Here is a 17697-nt window from a genome sequence, read left to right as displayed (position 1 = left end):
TCCACACTTGTGCTTCATGTTAGCACCATGTTCTTCATGATTGAGAGCTTCTTGCTTTGTCACTACCATATGCTAGTGGGAATCTTCATTATATAACTTGGCTTGTATATTCCAATGATGGGCTTCCTCAAAATTGCCCCAGGTCTTCGTGAGCAAGCAAGTTGGATGCACACCCACTAGTTTTCCTTTTGAGCTTTCACCTACTTATAGCTCTAGTGCATCTCTTGTATGGCAATCCCTACTCATTCACATTGACATCTATTAATGGGCATCTCCATAGCCTATCGATACGCCGAGTCAGTGTGACCATCTCCTCCTTTTTATCTCACAACCACCACCACACTCTATTCCACGTATAGTGCTATATCCATGGCTCGCGCTCATGTATTACGCGATAGTTATCAAAAGTTTGAGAAAGTAAGAGTGCGAAAACAATTACTTGGCCAATTCTGGGGTTGTGCATGATTTACATTAGTTGTGTGAGGATGATGGAGCATAGCCAGACTATATGATTTTGTAGGGATAACTTTCTTTGGCCTTGTTATTTTGAAAGTTCATGATTACTTTGCTAGTTTGCTTGAAGTATTACAGTTTTCATGTCAATAGCAAACTATTGTTTTGAATCTTACGGATCTGAACATTCATGTCACGTGAAAGAAGTTGCAAAGGACAACTATGCTAGGTAGCATTCCACATCAAAAATTCATTCTTTATCACTTCCCTACTCGAGGACGAGCAGGAGTTAAGCTTGGGGATGCTTGATACGTCTCCAACGTATCTATGATTTTTGTTGGTTTCATGCTATTATCTTGTCAAAATTTGGATGTTTTGCATGCCTTTCATATATATTTTGGGACTAACTTATTAACTCAGTGCCAAGTGCGAGTTCCTGTTTTTCCATGTTTTTGACCCCTTTGAGAGGAGATTTTGAAACGGAGTCCAAACGGAAGAAAATCCCCGAAAATATTTTTGTTGGAACGGAAGAAAATCGGGGAGCTTGGGAGCCAAGGCAGGGGATCCCCAGGGGCCCCACAAGCCTCCACCCCGCGGCCAGGGGGCGCGCCATCCAGGCTTGTGGGCCCCATGGACGCCCTTTGTCCTAGGTCGTTCGCCTATATATTCCCATAAATTCCAGAAAAAATCAGGAGATCATCGCAATCACTTTTCCGCCGCCGCAAGCTTCTGTCTCCGCAAGATCCCATCTGGGGCACGTCCTAGTGCCCTGCCGGAGGGGGGATTCGGACACGGAGGGCTTCTTCATCAACACCATGACCTCTCCGATGATGCGTGAGTAGTTCACCATAGACCTACGGGTCCATAGCTAGTAACTAGATGGCTTTTTATCTCTCTTGGATCTTCAATACAAAGTTCTCCATGATCTTCATGGAGATCTATCCGATGTAATCATCTTTTGCGGTGTGTTTGTCGAGATCCAATGAATTGTGGACTTATGATTGGATTATCTATGAATCTTATTTGAGTTTCTTTTCATCTCTCTTATGCATGATTTCATATCCTTGTAATTCTCTTCAAGTTGTGGGATTTGTCTGGCCAACTAGATCTATGATTCTTGCAATGGGAGAAGTGCTTGGTTTTGGGTTCATACCGTGCGGTGACCTCACCCAGTGACAGAAGGGGTAGCGAGGCACGCATCATGTTGTTGCCATCAAGGGTAAAAATATGGGGTTTTCGTCATTGGTTTGAGATTATCCTTCTACATCATGTCATCTTGCTTAGAGCGTTACTCTGTTCGTCATGAACTCAATACACTAGATGCATGCTAGATAGCGGTCCATGTGTGGACTAATAGTAGTAGATGCAGAAATTATCGGTCTACTTGTTTTGGATGTGATGCCTATATGTATGATCATTGCCTTAGATATCGTCATGACTTTGCGCGGTTCTGTCAATTGCTCGATTAGTAATTTGTTCACCCACCATGATACTTGCTATTTTGAGAGAAGCCTCTAGTGAACACTATGGCCCCCAGGGTCTACTCCAGACCATATTTTCAGCCTTACACTTTTACTTCGTCACACTTTCCGCCTTCACATCTCACTTTGCAAACAATCTTGAAGGTATTGCAACCCCTTTGAAGCGTTGGGTGCAAGCTTGTTTGTGTTTGCGCAGGTACTCTGGACTTGACGGGACCCTCCTTCTGGGTCGATACCTTGGTTGTCAAACTGAGGGAAATACTTACTGCTCCTGTGCTGCATCACCCTTTCCTCTTCAAGGGAAAAACCAATGGAAGCCCAGCCTCCGTCAACGTGTCAGTTTCTGGCACTGTTGTTTCTGGGATAGGAGGCAACTTTGGCCTTTTTTTTAGTTCCTCACATGGGACAATGCTCTAATAATGATGATCATCACACTTTTATTTACTCACAGCCCAAAGCTTAGAACGATGATGACTCTATAGTAAATGCCTCCAGCAGTGTACCGGGATGTGCAACGATCTAGCTTGGCGTATGAAGTTAAAACATCTCGCTAGCTATCTTACGATCATGCAATGGCAATATGAGAGTGACGGCACAAGTCATGAGACGGAACGTGTCACACCCTTTTTTCGCTATCACTTGTCTGTGTTGTAAAATTCTGAGCTTGTTAAAACTTTTCCAAAACTAATGTTGTGAGTGCCACGATTGACATTGTAAGATTGTATGGTTGATCATGTGAGGTTTTAAAACCCTAAATTCCTTTGGTATTATACTGATTTCCAAAAACCTTTGATGACCAAAGTAAAACCACCTTGAGTTGCACTACATGTCCTTGATAGCAAGCAGTGCTTCTACTCATATTTGGTAATCTGATTTTTGCCTATCTTTATATTTCAAAACCAAAAAAATAATTATTTTTGTGATTATTTTCCTAATTAAATAACCTGTCCATTTCTGAGGCCACAATTGGTATTCCAACACGGGAAAATACTTTTCTGCCTTGGAAAAATCTGATTAAATTTAGGGATCATCAGAAGGACATATATTTTCCATAGATAGGATTTTAAACCCCATTTTATATTGTATTTATTGATTAAAACTATAAAAGCTATTTCTGTCTATTTGGGCATTTTGAAATATTTCCGAAGTAAATATTCTCAATAAATTCGTAGAAAATTCCAGTGGTATCCCTAAGCCTTGTTTGGTGTGCACATAAAGTTTCACCTTGATGAAAGGTGGATAAGGACCCCAAATAACCCAAAAACCATGTCTGTCCAGAATCAAGTTAGAGCAACTCTACATAGCAAAGTTTGTCCAATGAGGCTAAAACTTTGCAGGAGTGCCTAATACCTCTAATAAGGATTCCACGCCAAAAATGGGATTTGTGGGACTTAGTTTGCCCACACTCCCTTTGGAAGGACCAAATCTGGTCATATTAGTGTGATTTCAAGTTTTCTAAGCTAAACTTGTCCTCTAGAGCTAAAATTTGGTGGAACTCCATGGTTTACCACCAAAACCAAACTTGTTAAGTCTCAGCACCAGTGGTGGGGTGCAACCCCCTAAAACCACTCTCGAACACCTTCTGTCGGATAGGAAAAAGCCACCTTAGCCACAGCTAAACCAAACTCCTTTGCTTCAAACTCTTAGATTAAGTGGCCAGCACCTGTATCTAACCCCAGTCAACTGGCCCCTCACTGGTTCAAAGTGGAAAGGCCAAAAACCCCAATTTATACATCAGTACATGACTGGCAGCACCAGTATTTCTTGCCTCCTTTGACCAGCCGAAGCTCCCACTAAAACCAAATGGCTAGCCACAACCCCAGCAAGTGCCAGGACATGCTAGACACGTCCACAGTGCCTCAGAGCACACCAGTATGCCATGGCATGCCAAAACTATGCTCTGGGTGCGCTACACGGAGTCACTGAGGTGGGGACGACGCCCTCGGCCAGTTCCAGCCTCCCCCGAGATGTCCAACCTCTTCCCCGACAAACCCTCTTCGTCGTGCAATCCTCAGGGCCCCTCCTCTCTCGCGCTAGAGTTTGCGCGACGCGTGCACGCGCGCTCGAGAATCGGCCAAGGTTGTGCGGCCACGAATGCACGACTCTCCCCTCTCTTTCTCTGCTGCAGATGGTTCGGGCGGTCTAATTCCATGTCCTGAGACCGTGGTTTCAACTCCAACCTCTCTCTGCACCCCATGCGCGCCACGGTGAGTCACCGGCGCTCCCGAATCTGCTCACTGTCGCGGGCCTATAAACAGCCCTCCCCTCGCTCCAGCACCCCTCAGATAGCTTCACCATGATCACTAGTACCTCCCTAGCCACCCCAGCAAACCAGCAGAGCCCAGGTGCTCGAGATCGACCGAGGCCCCTCCGCCTCGGAGCTCCGGTCGATCTCCGGCTACAAGACGGCTCCTGCGCCCCTTGACCCACAAAACTGACCCCCTTGATCCCAGGAAGCTTTCCCCCAACTCGCCCGAGCTTTCCCGTGTCTCTAGCCACCCCCTCGACCACTTCCCGCAACTCCTCCCCCATGGCCTCCTCGTTGCCGGCAAACCCCTGCGTCCCCGTCGTTGTTTTGACCACCACCAGGTAGGCGACGGTCAGACAAACCCATTCTCGTGTTCATTGGAGCATGAGCGCGTCGGCGTCCTCCTCCTCCTTTCTGGCTGGAGGTAGGAGACGACCCCGACAGGTCTGCCCCACCTGTCGGTGGCCCAGCCTCCTCCCCCGCGCTGGCCTCATCCACTGACCGCAGGGCCCCGCGCGTCAGGTTCAAACCTGATGGCGTGCGCGCCTAGGCAGGCCAGCCCAGCTCTGGGCCGAGCCAGGCCAAGAGTTGGCCTGTTTTTCTTTTTATTTTTAAAACCTGGATTTCTAATATTTTTATAAAAACATTTAACTAGTGTAAAAATATAATTCTTCCACTGTTATTTTTCTAAAAATGTGTAGGATTTAATGATATGCTTAGATGAATTCTTCAAGCAACTATTCTATTTTATATTAATAAAAAGGGCTAAAATGGAATAGTTTTGCTTCTGTTTGGTTGTTTTCAAAAATATTCCTTCAAGGAAAATTAAGGCAAATATTTTTTAAATGATATCTTAGATTTATCAATAATAGGGAACATTTTTAAAATGACTTTGTGGACTGTTTCTGTGTGAGCTATTCCTCATTTATTGTTCTATCGACGATAGAAAGTCCATGTGACGAGGGAATTGGAGCGGAAGACCTCGAAGACCCCGGATACTAATGCCCGAGGGTGATGATGAGTAGGTGGTCACTTTTGGTGAAGTGACGCACCCGGTATTTGTGTGAGTAAGGTTTCGGAAATGGGATTAGATTTATGATGTGTCGACCATCCCAACCTTACTAGTACGACCACGTTACCCCTTATGGGACGGGGCTATGTTAATTACTCTGGTCGGTGCTAGCAAAGAGCCACATTACAAGTGGCGGGAGTGACGTGTGGTCACTCTCGTGATGGGGTCGTGCCGGGTAGGATGACTATGCCATTTTTATGAGTTCCAGTCATGCCGTTGGTCCCCGCATGGTTGGTGATGTCGAGAGTTGGTGCTCGTAAGACGTACAACATGTGGGCCGGGTACCAACCGAGTGGACCTCTTTGTCTAGTATCGTGAGGGGAAAGGCATTGATCGGGTACTTACCTCGGGTATGTGATATACCGCGAGTCGTGGATGACATGGAAGTTTCCCGGATCTCGTGGGTCCAGCTACTACCTCTGTAGAGTGTAAACTACTCGAATAGTTGTGTCCACGGTCAAGGACAGTTCGGTAATCCTGCTTAAACTACGTCCTGATATTTCCGCATAAACCAAGTGTGCGTGAGTGTGTGTGTGTGTGGTGATAAGAAAAGTTTTGCTATTATAGCAATGATATGACCAAGTTTGGTGACTTGGCATACAGGGTGAACCCGGATGGTTCAGCCCTCAGCAAATATATTGATATCTGTAACATGTTCTTCAAAAGTAATTCCTTAACGTGATGCATATTCATGATCATTCCACCCAGATGAGTTACACTAGAAATGCATGATATTGTTATCCTTAACTTTCGTTGATTATATCATGGGTTGTTTGCGAGTACATTCAAAGTACTCATTGGCTTGCCACTAGTTATGTTATTGACCAGACATGGAAGGACCGGAGTTTGGAGATGAGTACATCTTCGGAGACACCCCTGCGAACTGGGACGCTTCCGAGTCAGAATGCTTGTCGGTGTAGGCTTGATGGCATGACCACCAGCTTAGCCCCTTTGTTTTCCGCTATTAGTGTACTCATGTGATTTGGCCTTAGGCCTTGTCTTGTGAACTTGACCCTTCGGTCACGTGTTGTAATAATCGGTACTTAGATGTAAGACTCTTTATTCAGTATCTGTGTTCGGTGAGCATTTATCTCTGGGATCACTGAGCACGGCGATTCTCGACTAGTAAGTCGGGGTCCCATAGAACGGTGGGAGTTGCATGGCAATATATCTCGGAATGGCTATGAAAATGCCATAGTAGGTAGGTATGGTGGCTATTTTGAGGAAGGCATATGGTGGGTTTGTGCACCGGCGAAAATTGCACGGTACATGAGAGGCTAGCAATGGTGGAAGGTGAAAGTGCATCTATACCATGGACTCGCATTAGTTATGAAGAACTCACATACTTATTGCGAAAAATTTTATTAGTAATCGAAACAAAGTGCTAAACGCATACTCCTAGGGGAAGGGTTGGTAGGTTTTAACCATCGCGCGATCCCGACCGCAACACAAAGGATGACAATCAATAGATCAATTATGCTCTGACTTCCTAACATAGTGGTTCACCATACGTGCATGTTACAGGAATCACTAACTTCAACACAAGTATTTCTAGATTCACAACACCCTACTAACATAACTCTTAATATTACTGAATGCACGTCTCAAAACTAATTGAGAGGAAACAAACTTCTCTTTCTACTCAATGCACATGAAGATGGAAGTTTTATTCTATCCTCTTTGGGTACCTATCACCTTTGGGACTACTTTCATAGCACAAGCCAACTACCAAGTTACGCACCGTAGTGCTCTAAAAGATCTAAGTGAAGCACAATGAGTATTCTAGCAAATTCACGATGAGTGAATGTCTCTCTCAAAAGGTGTGCAGCAAGGATGATTGTGACACAACCAAAAAGAAAAGACTCCAACGATACAAGACGCTCCAAGCAAAACACATATCATGTGGTGAAAATATAGCTTCAAGTAATGTTATCGATAAAAGAAGATTACATCGGATAGATCTCCATGAAGATCATGGAGAACTTTGTATTGAAGATCCAAGAGAGAGAAGAAGCCATCTAGCTACTAGCTATGGAATCGAAGGTCTATGGTGAACTACTCACGCATCATCAGAGAGGCCATGGTGTTGATGAAGAAGCCCTCCGTATCCGAATCCCCTCTCCGGCAGGACACCAAAACGTGCGCCAGATGGGATCTTGCGGAGATCGAAGCTTGCGGCAGCGGAAAAGTATTTTCGTGGATCTCTCATGCAGTTTTGGAATTTTCGGGAATTTATAGGCAGAAGAGGTAGGGCAGACGATCCACACGGGGGCCACAAGCCTGCTAGGCGTGGGCCCCCCTGGTCGCGCCTAGGGGGCTTGTGGCCTCCACTGGTGGCCTCTGCCTTGGTTCTCACGTCCCCTGCGTATCTTCTATTCCGGAAAAATCTTTTCGGAAGTTTTATTCCGTTTGGACACCGTTTAAAATTCTCCTCTGAAAAGGGTCAAAAACACGGAAAAAAATAGGAACTGGCACTTGGCACTGAGTTAATAAGTTAGTCCCAAAAAAGATATAAAAGGCATACATAACATCCAAAGTTTGACAAGATAATAGCATGGAACCATAAAAAATTATAGATACTTTGGAGACGTATCAATCCCGAGCACAAGGGCTCTAAGAGGTAAAATGGGTGCCGCGAGGGGGCGATTAATAGGGAGAGAGGACCAGCAGAGGGGATAGGTAGCCTCGGGGTGGCCTCTTTATAGCCGCGTGGCGGAGGCAGTGCACGGGATTGCTCAAGGCCGAGCGCTAAGGCTGTCACGGCTCAAAAAGGAGGCATGGGCGTGGCCAGGGAGGTAGAGGGCAAGAGGAGAGGCTCTGGATGCCGCACATGTGAGCTCGCCGACTGGGGCTCTTGGGTGGTAGTGCGCATGCGAGGGAGGGAGTAGCAGGGGGGCAGAGAGGAGGGGGACATTGCCCTGGCGGCTTGCCGACGTCGAGACGCAGAGCCTCACATGTGGAAGGGGATCGAGGAGGATGGGCATGCGAGGTCAAACCTCGGGAGCGTGGCTAAGCGCTCTAGAGCGCTATTTTGGCCGGCATGACATTGCCACTGACGCGCTCTGGCGCGACCACTAGTGCCCTTTTGCAGCAGGGGGAATAAACAAATGGGGAGGGAGCGTTGAATGCTCTAGATGTTGGATAGGAGAGAAAGAAGAGAGAGACAGGGAGAAAAGGTGTTATCCAGAGTGGGAAATGTGGGTTTTCACCCCTGCAATCATGCATCTAGACGTTGGGTTGGCTCCTTGAGATGCTTTGGGTCTTATAGAAGCCATGGTATTTTTTTTGGGGCAAGGGGAATAGTTTTGGGGGTCAAGGGAGTAGTTTTAGGATTCTGCCTAAAGGTGTTTGATGTGGTTTTGGGCAAGATACCTTTACCCAATTGTTCTGCAACTTAACATGATGAGTTGTGGGTAAAAACAAGAGGGATCACCAAATTTGATCTCATTTGATCAAAGTTGGCAATGTAAACATGAAAAACCATAGAAATGGATAGAATGATATTTTTGAAGGCTAAGCAAGGCTAATCTATCCCCACAAATGCACAAATTGTTGTAGCATCCTTATTTAGGTCTATATCACTCCTGCAAAGTTTGAGATCAATGGGTTAAACTTGGCAATGTATAGTTGATCAACTTAATTTGGTTATGGACAAAGAGGGTTTTGGGATACTTTGGTGAAGTGGATCAACTTGGATTGATATGTAATTTTGCAGGATCACCACATATATGATGTGGGACTTGCTAGAATTTTCCTGGAATTTATTGATAATATTTCCTACGAAAATATTTCAAAAGCTTATAATAGGCACAAAGAGTTTGGAGGGGTTTTGTGCAATATTTTTAACATGACCATGTGTTGAAACTCTTATATATGGAAAATATATGTCCATCGAATTGCCCTAAATTTTATCAAATATTTTTGAAGTAAGAATTTTTTTCCCTATAAAGTACCATTTCTTGTCTCAGAAATAAGTATTTAAGTAAAATAGGAAAATAACATTTAAAATTATAATATTGTGGTTTTGGGAAGTCTTTTTGATAATAATATCAAAATAAAATCTTTGGGGTAAGTTATCTCTCCTAAATTGAAGACTTGTAGTACAAATCTCAACTTAGGGGGTTTTGAAATCTCAAGGTAAAGAAATGCCTTTTGGTTGAAATAATATTTTATAGAAATAGTGACTGGTCATATACACATGGCATGATCATTGAGCAAAGGTTTGGGGTCAAGGAGATGAGTTCTTGAGAGAATAATAAGTTTTGGTGGTTCAAAACATAATCAATCACAGAAGCAAGTACCAAGCAGATCAACCATCCCAAGCACACAAAAAGTTTTAAATGGTTACAAATTGTAAAAACATAATGTGGCAATGTGGTACAAACACAGGGTGTGACAGACCTACCGCCTTACAAGAATCTTGTCCACGAGGTTCCTAGGCTAAGCTCTAAAGACATAAGGCAACTCTGATCTAAGGTAGTCTTCACGCTCCCATGCTGCTAGTGCTTCGGTGGGGTTGCTCCACTAGACCTTGCGATACTGGATGTTGCGGCTTGAGGTCTAGCTGAAGGTCAATGGCCTGATGAACGATGTCCTTGTAGAGGTCGGGGCGGTTGGGAACTTGACGGCACTTCCGGAGTTGTGACTCATGGAAAACGTTGTGCAAGTCCGAGAGCTCCGAAGGTAGCTCTAGCTAGTAGGCAACTTCTCTTTTCTTCGTGGTGATCTTGAAGGGGCCGATATACCTTGGCACGAGCTTTACCTTGACGTGGAAGTGCTTGTTTCCCTTGAGAGGTGTAAATCGTAGGTAGAATGGTCTTCGGCGCAAAAGTTCACTTCTCGGTGATGGGTGTCGGCGTAGCTCTTCTGTCTTGACTTGGCGATCTCTAGACGCTCTTTGACTAGTCAAACTTGCTATTCAGCTTCACAGAAAACATCTGGTCCAAAGATTAGTCCTTCCCTGGTTTCTGACTAGTTGAGAGAATTTTGACACTTGCGTCCATACAACACCTCAAAAGGTGCCATGTGAAGACCGGTATGATAGCTCTTGTTGTAGGAGAACTCAACAAAGGGTAAACAGTCTTTCCACTTGGCTCCATATGTCAAAACACAGGCACATAGCATGTCCTTGATTATTTTATTTACTTGTTCCATTTGTCCGCCTGTGTGTGGGTGAAAAGCAGTGCTGAAGGATAGCTTGGTTCCATGGCTTCTTGGAACTTCTTCCAAAACCTTGAGGTAAGGTGAGTACGTCGGTCTGACACGATTTCCTTGGGAACTTCATGGAGGCGCACAATATGCTCGATGTAGAGACTGGACAGCTTGAGTCCATCTTAAGAAGTCTTGACGGGAATGAAATGGGCTACCTTGGTGAGGTTACCTACAATGAGCCAAACAGGATCATCTTCGTTGCTTGATTTGGGCAGACCGGTGATGAAGTCCATCCCAACTTTGTCCCACTTCCATTCAGGCATTTTGAGAGGTTGTAATAGCCCAGCGGGTCGCTCATGCTGAGCTTTGACCCTCTGGCATATGACAGACTTAGCGAAATATGAAGCTATATCTCTCTTCATGCCATGCCACTAGAATCTTGCCTTGAGGTCTTGGTACATTTTGGTCCCTACAGGGTGGATGGAATACGGAGTGTCATGAGCTTCCTACAAGATCAAGTTCTTGAGCTCAACCTTGTTGGGTACGTAGATGCGATTCCCAAACCACACGACTCCTTGTTCCTCCACTCAAAATACTGGGGCCTTGCATTTCTTGATCTTCTTCTTGATGCCTTCAATGCTCTTGTGTCCCTTCTGAGATTCCTTGATATCATCCATCGGCGTAGGATTTGATTGGAGGTTGGCCAGGAATTCTGGTGCAACTAGATCTAACCCAAAGTCTTCAAGTTCTTTGTACAAGGCGGGCAGCCATTCCTTGATCATAGCTTTCAAGGAACAAGCCTTTCTGCTCAAGGCATCAACTACCACATTGGCCTTTCCTCGGTGGTATTGAACACTGAGGACGTAGTCTTTGATTAACTCCAACCATCTACGCCGCCTGATGTTTAATTTCTTTTGAGTGAAAATACAATTCAAACTCTTGTGGTCTGTGTATATCTCACTTCGCTTTCCCAGAAGGTAATGTCGCCATGTCTTCAAGGCATAAACCACTTCTGCCAACTCAAGATCATGAGTGGTGTAGTTCTCTTTTGTCTGGATAGATATGCTATGACCCTGCCGTCCATCAGCAGAACACCACCAAGCCCGGTCCTCGATGCATCACAATATATCAAAAACTCCTAGTGAATATCAGAGTGGCCAAAACTGGGGCCATTGTCAATCTCTTCTTGAGTTCTTGGAAACTTCCCTCACACTTTGGCGTACATTCGAACTTTTTGTGCTTCTTCAAGAGCTAACATTGGTCGGGCAATGCTTGAGAACCATTCAATGAACTTGAAGTAGTATACCGCGAGCCTGAGGAAGCTTCTGACTTCCTGCCCATTGGTCGGAGATTGCCACGCAATCACGGCCTCAATCTTGGCAGGATCCATTGAAAATCCATCTGTCATCAACACATGACCCAAGAATCGAACTTCATGCAGCCAGAATTCACACTTGCTGAATTCGGCATAAAGTTGGTGCTCGCGAAGCTTATCCAGGACTATCCTCAAGTGTTTCTCATGCTCTTCTTCAAACTTGGAAAAGATGAGTAGGTAATCGATGAAGACAATGACAAACTTGTCCAAATACTCCATGAGGACTTTGTTCATGAAGTACATCAAGTAGGATGGGGCTTTGGTTAACCCAAATGACATGACCGTGTACTCATACATGCCATATCTAGTCACAAATGTCGTCTTCAGAATGGAGTCTGATCTTCAGTCGGTAGTACCCAGACATGAGATCGATCTTGGAGAACACCTTGGCACCATTCCGGTGATCGAACAGGTCTTCGATCTTGGGGATTGCTTACTTGTTCCTTATTGTGACCTCATTGAGAGAACGGTAATCGACACAAAGTCCTATAGTTTCGTCCCTATTTGCCACAATAGGACAGGTGATCCCCAAGGAGAGGCACTGGCCCAAATAAATCCTTTTCTGAGCTTTTGTGCAAATTGCTTCTTCAATTCAGCCAACTCTTCGGATACCATTCTATAGGGCTTCTTATAGATGGGTCCTGCTCCGGGATGAACTCAATGTCGCGGTCAGGAGGAATTCCGGGCAGCTATTCACGAAATACATCCAGGTATTCACATACTACCTGCACTTGATCCAACTCATTTCCCGACAAACAATTTACGTGAGGGCTTGAGCGGAGGTAGGGTTGGGAGCATACTTGACTTCAACTCCTTGGCCATTGGTCATGGTAATAGTCCTTTTAGCATAGTCTAGCAAGCCTTGGTGCTTGGTCAACCAATCCATTCCAAGGATCACATCCCAGCCTTGCGATTTCAGGATGATAAGATCTGCTAAGAAGCCTACCCCATTGATGTTAATCCCAACTCCTTTACATCCTATCTTGGTCCTTAATACTGCACCCGACGTTTGTACCATCATATGACTACACAAGGGTGTAGGCTTCATACCACTCTCTAGTGCAAACTTTTGGATAACAAAAGAAGGTGAAGCACCACAATCAAATAGAACTATTGCTGGGGTTGAGTTGACAATGAACGTACCCAATATGACATTCGGGTCTTCCTGGGATTCTTTAGCGGTAACGTGATTCACATGACCTTTGCCATTGTTGGGCAGGTCGCGGGGATCTTGGTTCCTCAGTGGCGCTCCACAGCCTTGTCCTTAGTTTGGCCAATTGGGGCGCGGTGCATGAGGCTTCTTATTGGGGAACTCCTTTGAGATGTGTCCAGGCTGACCACACCCAAAGCACATGACCTTCCCGAAGTTGTTGGACTTGCGACCAATGTTGTTATTGGGGTTGTTGTATGCTAGCCTGGGGTTGGGATACTGCTCAGGCTGGTAGCTCGGGTGAGGTGCACGAGTCCTGGCCTGCTGAGGCTGATAGTTTGGCTTCGCTGGGGCTGGTTTTCAAGAGCGAGTATCGTGGTTGCTGGAACTACCATTGTTGATCATCTTGCGTTTGCGTATGTCTTCCATGGCATGACGCTTGTCTTCAAGCATAAGGGAATTGTTCACCAGCTCGAGAAAGTCGGGCAGTCGTAGACTACGAGTTGGTACTTCAGGGCTTGCTGGAGTCTTTCCATGAAGCGTTCTATCTTGGCTACCTCAGTGCTGACATCTTCAGGTGCATACCTTGACAGGAGGTTGAATATTTGCAGGGACTCCTTGACATAGCTACTTCCTTGCTTCAGCATTCGAAATTCCCAGTTCTTGATAGCCAAAATCCCAAAAGGGATGTGGGAAGTGTGGAATACTTGCTTGAAATCAGCCCATGTGATCACACGGCCACGTGCATAACCTTGAATCAATTCCACCAAGCTCTAGTGTACCGCCAAGGCAGTAAGAGGCATAGAGAACCCTCTCATTGTCCTCATTGCAGTTGACCAGTTCTAGGAGGTCCTCAATGAAGGTCTGGGCGAATTCTTCATGAACTCTAACAGAGGGGAACGACCATTGTTGTTCTTGCCTTGTTGTTGGTACTTCACAAGAACTTGAGCCATCAGCTACATTGCAGCGGACTTGGTTTGGCGTTCCTCCCGGAGAACTTGTAGAAACTGAGCCATAGTCATGTTCTTTGGTGGAGGAGGTGGCGGGGGAATGTCACCTTGTGGCTGCTCCTGGTGATCTCCAGCTTGAGCAGACCCATCGGCCTCGAGCTGCTCGCTAGAGTTGCCGGTGTCGGGGTTGCCAAAAGTGCTGGCGTGGGTAGGAGTCACTATCCTGTTTGGAGCAGCCAACTCAAACAACAAGAATAGATGAAAGGAAAAAACAACAAGAGGGAAAAGCACCTAAGGGGGTTGATATAGTGCAAGTGTGACAATGAAAGGTCAAAAGACCCAACACATAACATTAAGATAAGATAGGCGATGTAGTCGCTTACATTTTGCCTTAGGCAACAACGTGACTTTAATCGAAAACACAAACAACAAATCAAACAAAAAACACATATGGTTTCATATGAACTATTACACGGACTCGACTTCACATGAGGGATATATGACTTATCCTACCCTAGGGGTTCTCAGACTCAAGGGGTGGAGTGCTCAGTCTCGTACTCACGCTCCTCTGGGTCTTCCTCCTGGTCATCATCTGTACGAGTATCGTCTTCCATCAAGGGGATTGGAGGACGAGGATGTCCATCCGATGACTCCTCGTAGGTGGATTGGTGAAGAGCACACGATACTCCTTCGCGCTCATGCGATGATGACATGTGGGTGCATCTCTAGCTGGGGGCACTCCTCCTTTGTAGGCGATAGCTGGTCGTCCCTCGGGGCCGATCCTTCTTCATCTTTTGTGTCTTCACTTTGGTTAGTAGGAGTAGCTTGACGGTGTGGTGAAGTTCCCTACGGAGATTCATGGACTCCTTAACCAGGTCGTGAGCCTGACTATCGACGCAAGGTTGAAGTAGGTCTGGAACCTGAGTGGTGTTCCATCCTCTGGGGATGGGATCAAAGTCCAACTCCCGCCAATATCATCTTTCCTGAAAGGAAAGTGGCGAGTAGCCGGCTCATCAACCATCTCTAGGAGGGTATCTTGAAGGTGGATAAGTTCCTTCTTTGTAGCGGTATCAACTGCTAACGCCAGGGTCTCCATGTGTGGTCCTTCAAAGAACCAACTCCTTCGGGAGTCATTTGTCTTCACGACCACATCAACATGGTACTCCTTCATGGTGGCATTGACCTACTACTTATGGTAGAGGAAAACATGTGTTCGGCGGAACTGGCACTTCTCGAGGCTATCCTCAAGAAGCACGGGAAATGCGGATGCTAGGAGGTCTTAGGGTACGACCACCATCTACAAGGTTTAAGGGGAGTATGTCAGTAATTCTTTCGCAGTAGAGTGGAAGAGGTAAGAAGTGCAGAAACTCCTAAGTATAGATACTAGGTATAGTTTCTGAAAGGGGTTTTATCCTAACTAACGTCCATGCTAACTAAGGCTTCCTGCAGTTAGGATGGCTTTGATACCAGCTCTATGGGGACCCCTACTCATGAGTTGTGATCAGCGAATGCACATGTACAGTGATCCTAAAGATCAATGTTCACTGTACACAGAGAAGCTAAAATATGAGAGTCTTATATCCATACATACCGTGTGATAAAAATAGAAACAATAAAGGTTAGGCCTTACATAGATAGGGCCTCGAAGGCCGACACACCAAACATAACTAGGAACATAATTCTTGCACGAAAGGTGAATCCATGCCATCTGCCTTAACCCTACAAGCATTCTGACTTGGAAGCATCCTAGTTCGCATGTTCCTCACCAATGAAGTCTTCCCCATATTCCTCCTCTTCCATGCCCAGCCAATTAAATAACTAGTGGCAAGTCAATGAGTATTTTGAATGTACTCGCAAGCAACCCATGCTGAGAAACAAAGGAATAACAATGCATGATATAACACTAATAGGTAAGTTTGCACAAAGCTAGTTTTGAGTGCAATGCCATGATCAATCAACTTGTAAAAGCATGTATCAATAGGTTGCAGATATCTATACGAACAACTTATAGATATCATCATAAGCAAGGATTGAACATCTCATGTTCATTCATCATTTCGAATCATCTGAGTTAGCTCAAGTATCATCCTTCTCACACAATCATCTTTCTCACACACACACTTTGTTTATGTGAAAAAATCTAGTTGTAGTTTAAGCAGGTCCACTAACGGGGTTGTACATTGTGGGTAGGCCTACCGATCTACTTACCAAGGCCCACCTAAGCCCCCTTACAGACATTAGTGTCCTCCAAGTCACTAGTGTAGTCTCGACCTCACTCGGTTCAGCGTGCCATCACTCGGCTTACATGGAGCCATTTGGATTGACTCGTGACAGTCGGACGCACCCTGGCACTCGAACCACAGCAAGACGGCGACACCGAAGAGGATGCAACGGCTAAAGACTTAAACCATCACATGAAGTGAAGTGAAGACCTGTGTTACCAGTAACGCCATAACTTATAGCTGCCATTTCTAGTAACTCCCTTATTATTAGCATTAACTCACCTTGTAATGAAGCTCGACCCGTCGTGGCGTACTCTTTATAAGCCCCTCCCGGGCTCCAGCTCAAGGGTTCAACACCTTGTAATCTCACATATCACATAAGAAAACATCAGCGTTAGGGCTCGAGACGTAGGGTTGTTACCAGTCCCGAGTGGGGCCCTAACTCGTACAACCGAGTGTATCCATTTCACCTAGTAACGGTTCGCCACTCCATTCGTACCCCTCGATACTATTGTTAGGGTCATTCCCACGACAGTTGGCACCCACCATGGGGCTGCGCATCTAGAAAATCCAGCGTAGTTGGAGTTTTTTTACATTTTCCATCAACATGATGACACTCGGCGCAGAGATACACTTTGGCACCCTCAGCATCATCGTCGATGACTCAACATGGTTGCAGGATGCGCCACTGGGCGCCGACACCCTCCCTCTTCAAGGTACGTCGCATTTCAGTGCAGTTTGCGCACTTAGTCCTGATCCGACAGCCATCGGTGCTATACCACTCGGCGCCCCCATGCCCCGTTGTACTTCGTCGCAAGCGCTCCGGGCGCTCGCGGTTGTAGTGCTGGATCAAGCATGCCATGGCCCATCAGACCATCTAGGGGCAGGTGGCTATGCTCAGTTCTGATGAGCCCATCATCAGCCGTTTTCCGTCATCAAGCGAAGAATCACTCGGCGACTCCGACTGTGAAAGCAATGGAGGAACCGCCGAGCTCTTGATGGAAGACACAAACAGGGGGGCGGCCTCGGTTTTGCCGAGAATTCTCCCGCGCGTGACGGTGGAGAGCTTCGCCATGGCAACGAGATCCACCATGTTCTGTAGCTGCTCACCGAGCAGCAACGGGAAGAACTTAGGCGGAGGAGAGAATAGGCTCCCTGCACCCCCATCACCGGGAACACCCCGGAAGAGATCGCGCTGGAGAACGTGCACCTCACCAATCTGGTCGAGCACGAGTGACTCGAGCGACTCCAGCGGTCAATCGACGCTCGGGTTGCGAGGGACCAGCCGCGTTCCAAGCACACCTATTGGTAGATGTTTTCCGAACAACCGCCCGCGGCACATCGAGGTGATGCGGACGCCTTTGTTGAAACTGGCCGCTGCCACTCGGATCGCTAATACCAATTAGTGGAGTGACAGTGCGGTCGGGAAGGAATTCGGCAGATCCAAGCCCTGTTGAAGACTGCCATGCAGCAGAATTCCTCGGTGTCGCTGTCACAGCTTCACATCAACAACAAGTCCATCCAGGCAGGCACAGTGCAGTCGGCCCATAGCCCGTACATGCTGGAAAAACACCAAAGGTCTCCTCCTCTTTCGA

This window comes from Hordeum vulgare, chromosome 6H (assembly GCF_904849725.1).
Source record: "Hordeum vulgare subsp. vulgare chromosome 6H, MorexV3_pseudomolecules_assembly, whole genome shotgun sequence".
Lineage (NCBI taxonomy): Eukaryota > Viridiplantae > Streptophyta > Magnoliopsida > Poales > Poaceae > Hordeum > Hordeum vulgare.
Note: the sequence above shows the minus strand (reverse complement) of the source record.